The sequence below is a fragment of the Megascapheus bottae genome, chromosome 12 (assembly GCF_031878675.1).
Source record: "Megascapheus bottae isolate mThoBot1 chromosome 12, mThoBot2.hap1, whole genome shotgun sequence".
Taxonomy (NCBI): domain Eukaryota; kingdom Metazoa; phylum Chordata; class Mammalia; order Rodentia; family Geomyidae; genus Megascapheus; species Megascapheus bottae.
The window spans coordinates 52,758,300-52,768,055 of record NC_143520.1 but is presented as its reverse complement, the minus strand read 5'-3'; the positions used below and the strand labels follow the sequence as shown (position 1 = coordinate 52,768,055).

At 38.0% G+C, this 9,756-nt stretch overlaps 1 pseudogene; it reads left to right on the top strand.

Moving 5' to 3' along the window:
- The first annotated feature begins 302 nt into the window (after window positions 1-302).
- LOC150056540 (elongin-C pseudogene) lies at window positions 303-635 on the top strand (annotated as a pseudogene).
- Window positions 636-9,756: the final 9,121 nt, after the last annotated feature.

Sequence of the window (9,756 nt, the reverse complement as noted above, 5' to 3'; positions counted from 1 at the left end):
AAAAGCCGGAAGTGGTGCTGAGGCTCAAGTGGTCAAGTGGTAGAGCTCTAGCCTTGAGAAAGTCCAAGGACAGGGCTCATGCCCTGAGCTCAAGCCCAGGACTGGCAAAAAAAAAAATAAGAAAAAGTGGCTGTGACTGGCAGAAGCAATTCCTTTGAATTGTTCCAGGATACATGGAGACCAACAGCTGGTTGAGGATGGGCTGGTGAAGGGGTCAAGGAAGACTGATTCAGCACTACACTAGATTGGCAAGAAACTACTAAAGAACCTACAGAAACCAAATAACATTGTGTAAGGACATAATGGGTGAAAAGGAGAAACACTACAGTAAATATGAAGGTCCTGATACCATGTATGCTAAATTAATATCTTCTGATGGTCACCATTTTCTTGTAAAAAGAGAGCATGCCCTGGCACCAGGAACAATGCTATGTTGAGTGGCCTAAGTCAGTTTGCTGATAATGAAACCAGCAGGGTCAATTTTAGAGATACTTTCATGTGTGCTATCAAATGTACACATGTATTTTACCTACAAGGTTTGTGACAATAACCACTCCAAGGGAATTCTCCAATTCCCAATTGCACCTCAAATTGCACTGTAACTACAGATGGCTGTGAGCTTCCTTGATTGCTAACTAAAAGAAACTATAACAACCTGCTATTTTTCTCGGTATTTAGTACCTGTAGTTCAGTGAATAATATTTTCACGTTTAAGCATGTTTCCTTGTATACCCTTGAACTATAAAAACATTATTGGAGAAGCAGTATATCTTCTGTTTTTTTGCATAGCAATCAGAGTTGAAATTTATTTGCTGAGGCACAAGTTAAGGATGTTTACACAAATTAAGATATAAACAAATAATGGCAATTCATAGGCAGTTTTGCTTTCCCTTTAGACGTAATTCTTAAAATAGAACAATCATGATATGCAAAATACTGAAAATGTAGGCAGAAATGAACATGTTCTACAGGTGAATAATGTGGCTATGTGTTTTATGCTTTCAGTGTTTTTTTAACCTCTTGATCTTCTAGCATCATTAGAATTATACAAATAATTGCATGAACAACTTGTTTATAAGTTATGCTAAACATGGATTTGTATAACTTATAGAATTAACAGTTGAAATTACGTATATATTTTTTGATAATTTTCAGCACTGTGTTTTGTTTATTGCTACAATTTGAGGGTTTTATTTCACAGCCAATTTGGAAGTCATTGGGAGCAAATTTAGTAATTGACTGAAGCCGCATAGTTACCAAGTGAACTACATTACAAGAGTGGCTGGGTACTGTGTGTATAGACAATCCATAGTACTGTACTGATATTGATCCTAAAGTTCCTTTATTGAGATTACACTTGTTTAAATGTATTCTACAATACTCTATGAGTTTATCTAGACCTTCAGAGTGAGAATTTTCTGAAGCATTCTAGTATTCCTACATTTAATTAGATTATCATAAGGAAAATGTTGAGGGATAGCACAAGTCTTATAGTGAACTCACAATATAGGAATTATCTATGAAAACATGTTTCAATGAATTTATTATAATAAAACAATCATTAATTTTAGTTTCTCCTGTGAAGGACGAGACACTTACCCTCTCTTAATGATATTGGAATCAACCCCTGTTTGAATTTGGGGAGGAGGAATATCAGTTCATGGGGAACAGCCATGCCAACCACTTACCATGGCCTTCACCATGGCCAGCCCTCCAGCAAACAGCAGTCCAGACACTGCTTGAGAAGGGAGATGAGGGGGAACGTGAGCTTAAATCGAGTAATGATATGATAGATAACTAGCCCTGAATTTATTAAATTTTCAAAATGAGATTCTGAATCACATCTAAAGTTGCTTTAGTATTTCTGTTAAGAACCACCAGACAAAAATATTGAGCCAGTCTTTCATTAAGAACAGAAAATGGGCTATCTTCCTTTTCTTCTAAACTGATTATTCTTAAGAAATTGGTGGTTAGAATCACCATACAGGAAGAAGTCTAGCATAGTCTTAAGAAGTTTGTAAATGGTTGATTTGATTATCAGACAACTGAATTAGTCTGCTAGCCCAGGAGAGTCATAACAAAGCCCCAAATTAGATGATCTAAAGACACAATTTCACATAATTTTGCACCATAGAAAGCATACTAGGGTTAGACTAGCCAGGAGAGTTTCTAATGAGGCTTCTCTTCCTGACCTGCGAAAAATTCCTTCCTTCCTTCCTTCCTTCCTTCCTTCCTTCCTTCCTTCCTTCCTTCCTCTTTCTTTCTTTCTTTCTCTTTCTTTCTTTCTTTCTTTCTTTCTTTCTTTCTTTCTTTCTTTCTTTCTTTCTTTCTCTCTTCCTTTCTTTTTTCCTTTGCCAATCCTAAGGCTCAAGTTCAGTGCCTGGGCACTGTCTCTAAATATTCTTGCTCAAGGCTAGCTCCACTTCTAATTTTTGGTGACTGTCTGGGGATAAGTGTTTCATGGACTTCCCTACCCAGATTGAGTTAGGGATCACTTCTTTTTTATATCTATATGAAGACCTTAACTCCAAATTATGTCTTATTGGGAGATATGGCTTCAATTTCTAATTTGGTAGTATTCAATTGATTTCATAAAATAAGCCAAATAGAGAAACGACCAACTGGCAAATATTTTTGAATGTTTGCATTGATTTTAGCAGTGCATGCCAGGAAAGGAAAAGCTGGAAAGATGGGTTGAAGTACAGCTCATCAGCTCCTTGAGAGAACAAAGTGCTTAAACAGGCTCCTGGCAGGGAAGGGAGATGATGATGCCACATTCCCCTCTTTCAGGTCTCATCTACTACAAGCAAGAGTACTGACCTTGCATCACCAATGTATGATCAAACCATATATTTAGGAAGAGTAGCTCTTATGAAATCAATTTTGCATGATTTTTTTAAATCAAAGCTATACATATTTGAGCACCATTATTAAGTTTGCTCAAAGTCTTAATGCTTGGGTCAAGTCATACTTGTCATGTACTTAATTGTATTCAACATGAAGTAAAAAGAAAGAAGGGGAAAAAGCGAGGTGTTATAAGAAAATGTGAAGCTTTTGTGAGAAAGCATTTTTAAATTTTTATGTTAAAAACTGGATACAAAACAAGGAAAATACTCGAAAGTAAAATGTAACAGAAACTATGAGTTCTATTTACAGGCTGAAAATCAGTTTGTTCTGCTAAGACAAAGAAATCTCGAAGAAGAATTTATGGAAGGAGTGGTGGAAGTTTTTCCTGAGTGCATTATTTATCCTGGTGCTTGCAGAGTGCAAAGGGTGGAAAAAACACTCACATCATTTTAGAATTCAGAAGAACAACAAAGATCCTGAAAGACTGATCAGCCATCAATCAGCAGTATTTTCATAAAGAATGCAAAACTGATTTAGTACAAATGTTCTGTCTCTGTAGAGGAGCAATGTCTTCAAAATCTAAGTAGAAATATTTTCAACCTAAAATATAAGGAGCTGCCTCACTCAGCTCCTAAGCACTTAGGAAAATGAAGTAACACTTGTCAGATAAGTGTGATCTAATTTTCCTTTTAGTTTACTGTTACTTGTGTTTTCAGGATGCTTTCCACAAGTAAGGAGAGGAACCAAAGGTCAGAAATTGTTGGGGACTGACTGTGGGGTCAGTGACCAGGACTGTGTGGTCAGTGACCTTGGACCCGCACAATTGAGTACACAAGGAAGTAAGCTCTTATCATGATTTTGGGCTGTGTCAATAGCTTCTCATTTAACCTGTTTGGGACTTGATAGCTTCTCATTCAACCTATTTCAGACTTGATACTGTTTGTCCGAATGTAGCCCCTGGCAGTTCCCTAGTTTAAAGAAGTGTATTTAAGATTGAGAACTGGAAATAAACTGGGCTACGGTCTTGGGCTACAGGCTTCTTAAGCTGTGGCTCCTGATTTGGGCTGTAGCCCTCCTGAACCCCATCTGTTTGTCTCTCTTCTATTTTTTCCTAGTCCTTGCCCCCTATTTCAGGAATCCCAATCTGCGAACCCTGGTTTGCTGCCGGTTGGCCCCGGCAAGAAATCCTTGCTGTCCAGACAAAAAGAAAATGATGCATAATAAAGGAATGTGTATATTCTGGCTGTAAGTGAAGGGAAAACCCAGGAGAATAAGCAACAAGCCTGGAGAGAGGAAGTCTTGACTGGAATTGCAAGATCAAAGGCTCTAGGAGGCAAAGGAGAAATGAAACCGCATACCTGATCTGTTTTAGCATACTGAGAAAAAAAATCACGCTCCAGGAATTTCAATGACATATTTGCAATAGAAATAGAGCCCATCAAACTCAGGAAAATACAAGACAGACTTATCAGAGATCACGTAAAATTATATTTCACTTACTAACTTGTTTATTGACAGTTATCAGAAATATTGATGAATTATGAATTTACAGACATAAACACTATTTGTGTAGGAAGATTTTTGTTTATTGACTTCCAGATGGACAGGAAGGCTATGTAAGAAAGTTCAATCATTATTTTTAACCATAAGAAATCCATATGGATGTTTCAAATTGAAAATCAAAAGTTAACAGCACACACATTATGTTTTTTAAATAGAGATGTCTCAGTTGTCAAAGTGAAAAAGAATAAATAGGATCCTGGAGTACTACTTACCTCTTCGTCTTCTTTTTGTTTGTTTGTTTTTTTGCCAGTCCTGGGACTTGAACTTAGTCTGGGCACTGTTCTTGAGGTTTTTCAAGGCTAGTGCTCTACCACTTGAGCCACAGCACCACTTCCAACTTTTACTGTGTAGGTGGTATGGAGGAATCCAACCCAGTGCTTCATGTATGCTAGGCAAGCACTTTACCACTAGGCCACGCTCCAGGCCCATGCCTCTTCCTTTTGACACAGGGAGCAAAGAGTTTGCCTAGATAGACCATCCTTGCACCACCACCACCACCACCACATAGCCTCCACCCTCACCACAGTCTCTTAGGAAGAGAACTGTATCTTGGGGGGACTAGACTTGATGGAACAACATTCTTTATCTGTTTTTGTCTGATATTTAAAAACCTATTCTTTGATAGGCCCTTCAGCATTAAAGATGATCCAAAGCCAACACTGCTAATTACTTCACACCTCTATTGGCTTCCTTGCTTCTTTTGACTCCCAAATGTTAGCATAGCATCTGACATATCTTTCCATCCCATCCCAATCTTTCCTGTTACCATCTCCAACCTAATAAAACAAGGATAGCGATGGTATTTTGTCCCCATTTCCAGATAGGAAAGTGTTTTTGTTTTTTTTTTTGTTTGTTTTGTTTTGCCAGTCCTGGGCTTGAGCTCAGGGCCTGAGCACTGTCCTTGGACTTTCTCAAGACTAGAGCTCTATCACTTGAGCCTCAGCACCACTTCCAGCTTTTTTCTACATATGTGGTACCGAGGAATCGAACCCGGGTCCTCATGCATGCTAGGCAAGCACTTTAACCACTAGGCCAAACTCCGGCCCCAGGAAAGTGTTTCTTTAAATCAACTTCTCTTCAGCTTGACACAGATTCAGATTTCTGAAACTGACCCTTTGCTATTTTTATCTGAGAAGCATCCATTCTCCCCATTCCTTCTCCTGGGTCCACTTTGCCAGACGATTATCCACCAGTCTTCTTGCTCTTCTCATTCTCTTGTGAGGGTCATTTTCATTTGAATGGCCTCATTCGCATTGAGGAAGTATTTCCTGACTACAGGACAGGAGGAGGCTAGACTAAGCCAGTTAGGTGTCTTTTGAGATATATTTGTGAAGACAGGAGAGACAAAAAAAAAAAATTCAGACAGGAGAAACTGCTTAATGTCACAACTTTGCTCTCAGACTTCCTGACATTTGCAGCTGAGATCTTTTCTTGGGTAAAGGTGGGAGCTAGGGGAGCTGGGTGATGGGGCTGACCCCCACATTGACCTCTAGATGGCGCGCTTCTGTTTCTCTGCTCACTCCAGTTTTACCTGGACTGTCTCAGAGCCCTCCCCACCCATTAGCAGTGTGACCTTGCTTACACCTAAGTTTTGCTTATCTTCAGTTTTGCGGTGTGCAAAGTGGGAGTTAAGCATCTTTAAAATTCATTCTGTGGCAATCTGGAGAAACAGTATTGAATTCCCTGGATAGAGATGCTCAGCACGTGTTCAGGGGAAAATCTGCAGCTGTTGACAGGAAATAAGGAAAACATTCTTCCCAAAAAGATTGGGGTAATAGCCTTCCGAAGGTTGAGTTTAGTAAAATAATTTTAAAAAATTCTTTTCAGGAGAACTCAAAGATAAGTAATAAACCAATTAAATGAATGTTAGCAACTTAACAAACCAATATACTTCAAGATGGTAGAATGGGAATGGGCACCTAAGATATTGTCAACCTTGATATTGGGTCTGTAAGAGATGGATTTTATTTTATACATGCAGATTTTTTTCTGATTAAAATTTTCTCAAAAGTATCTGTTGGAGTCTTCTGTCAAAGATGATCTTGAGCTTGAAAAAGTATACATTGATCAAATGCATGACATAATTGTAGATTTTTAAAGCACTTTTATTTTTTTGCCAGTCCTGGGCTTGAATTCAGGGCCTGAGCACTGTCCTTGGACTTTATCAAGACTGGAGCTCTACCACTTGAAACTCAGCACCACTTCCTGCTATTTTTTTTTTTCATGTATGTGGTATTGAGGAATGGAACCCAGGTCTTTGTGCATGCTAGGCAAGCACTCTACCACTAGGCCAAACTCCCAGCCCAATTTTTAAAGCATTTTTAATGACTTTTCCCCCTATATTTACTAAATATATTAGACTCAATATCATTCACCATTGGCTTGACCTAGATTTACTGTGAAAAATCAGTATGGAAGAAGCTGTGTTCTATTGTGTAGACCTTTATTAGGATTCCATCAACCCTGAGAGCTGGAGAGTCTCTGAGACTCATGAATACTCGTTCTGGTCTCTCCTGAATACTCTTTCTGGTCTTCCATCACAGAAAACTTTTTCTGAGAGTTGAATGTGTGAGGCCAATGCATCATTTGGATAGTACTAAGGCTTTTGAATGCCAGGCCAGTAGAAGGCCTACTTTAGCAGACTGAAAGTTATTAAATGGGTTTTAGAAGAACATAGCACAAACTGAAAAATACTGTATTTGGGATAAGACAAGGTCACCATTATTACAATACCTCTTCTTATTCATTGAACTGCCAGATTTGGAAAATACATTTTATACCTCAACTGTAATCTGTTTATGTGATCCTTCCTTGCTTGTATGGTTACTTACAGTCCATGGAACACCCACAGTTTGTAGAACTCTTGCAGAAAGCAAATGACAGGGCTTACATCTTCAGCACCAGCACCTGCCATTCCTGTATATAAGAACAGAGTAAACTGGCCCAGAAGAGGAGAGAGAGAGAGAGAGAGAGAGAGAGAGAGAGAGAGAGAGAGAGAGAGAGAGAGAGAGAGAGAGAGAGAGAGAGAGAGAGATCCATAAGGGTGAGAGCCCCGACCCTGAATTCCAGCCCAAGTATTAGTTAAGAAAAAATGAAAATAAAGACAAATAAATGAAAATATTGCAAGTTATGTATACAAATAGACCAGTAATAAGTCTTAGTAATCCTAATATGTGTTGCTATAAGAGGAGTTCAAAGGGCAATACCACCACCATAGTATGTAAAATACTAGGCTATAGAGAAAGAAGAGTTTGTTCTTTAATTTTATTCAAATTTAAGTATGGTTGACTCCTGTTCTTTCTGCCCTCGACTAACTCTTTTTTTCTGAATTCATGTGTATTTTTATTAATGGATCTATTATTACATATATTTATTTTTATATTAGTAGATCTGCCAGGTGATGTGTGTTTGGGTAGATGATAGGCATATAATTATTTTAAACTGCAGTTATATTCTGAAATAATTATTGTAAGAATATTTATGGCCCCAGATGAGACTGAAGTACAGATAATCTGTTATTCCCATTCTAAAATATTACACTCAAGTCTGCAGGGTCTTTTCTTATGGAGAAGAATGACTTTTGTGATGGAATTAACCAAAGCTTTCATGATAAGAGGATGGATGGATATTATTGTTTTTGTCATATTCCTGCATTCTGGAACCTTTTCACTGGGAGAAAATAAATCTTTGTATAAAGGCTTTATTTTACCACAGGCTTGTGACTTGCTGCCTTGATGCTTCTTACCCTTTAGGGATACCACAGAGGAGACTTGTAACTTAACCGAGGCTTCTGATTTTGTTGTTGTTTTGTTTTCCTTTCATATAACTTTTCCAAACCTGACTCCTTTTTTCTTTTATTTAAATGTAATTATCAGGGGACTATATAGAGTAGTCGGACTCCTCTTAAGAATAAGCATCTAGGCCTACAACTGGATAGAAAGTTGGACATTTATTTTTATTTTTTCCCACTGTTTTTCCATATATTTTCATTGTAATTAATAGAAGGGTTACATTATATTCACCAGATAGAAGATACATTACTTCACATACATTGATAGATTTTCTCGTGTTTTGGTCCCCATTTCTCTCCCCCTACCCCCACCCCTCATCTTGTTTTCCCCCTTCCCTATTTGATTTCAAATAACTAAATACGCATATATACAATTTATCAGATAACAAGGTGAGATACTGTAACAATATGAGATAACCAAGAGACAGCAAAAGAGATGAGAGATAACATAGTACATTAAGAACAACAATCACTCATTATATGGCTGTTATTTCTATATCCTGGAGGTCCTTTGATTTAGCGTCACACTATATGGCCTGGGACATTTCTTTCTTTTAAACTAAATAGGACCTAATTCTCTTCCTCCCTTCCTTCTTTCCTTCCTTCCTTCCTTCCTTCCTTCCTTCCTTCCTTCCTTCCTCCCTCCCTCCCTCCCTCCCCCTCTCTCTCTCTCCCTTTCTTTCTTTCTTTCTTTCTTTCTTTCTTTCTTTCTTTCTTTCTTTCTTTCTTTCTTTCTTTCTTTCTTTCTTTCTTTCTTTCTTTCCTTCTTTCTTCTTTTCCCAGTCCTGGGCCTTGCAGTCAGGGCCTGAGCACTGTCCTTAGGCTTTCTCAAGTCTAGAGCTCTACACTTGAGCCACAGAACCACTTCCAGTTTTTTTTTTCTATGTATGTGGTATGAGGAATTGAACCTAGATCTTTATTCATGCTAGGCAAGCATTACACTGCTAGGCCAAACTCCTGGCCCTGGTTCTTTCTTATATGTCAATATTTACAAGAAAACTTCAACAAAATTGGTATTTCTTCAACTCAAAATGCCAGGTCAAGGTTTAAAGTAAAAAATAAAAAGTCACATAAACACTGAATTTTTATGGTCCTGTGTTAAGACTTCTCCCCCGCCCCCTCCATCATTCCTATGGCTTGAACTCAGGACCTGGACATCGCCCCTGCACTTTTTATGTCTTGCTCATGGCTAACATTCTAACACTGGAGCCACAGCTCCACTTCCAACATTTGGGTGATTAACTGGAGATGAATTTCATGAACTTTCCTGCCTGGAATGGCTCCAAATCCTGATCTTCAGATCTAGGATTACAGACATTAACCACTCACACCTAGGTAGTAGAGCACAAAACTTTCAGACCAATGGCTTATATGTACTTCGTCTTATTTTCTACTTATTTTTAGCCAGTTGTCATTTTCCTCAGTTCAGCCTTAAAAAACAAACAAACAAACAAACAAACCTTTTTGGTTATTTAGGTTTCTTCTTAGTAGCTTGATTTGTAATTTTTATCACAACTCTGAAATAGTTTTATTAGATTAGAAAATTTGATCTGCCA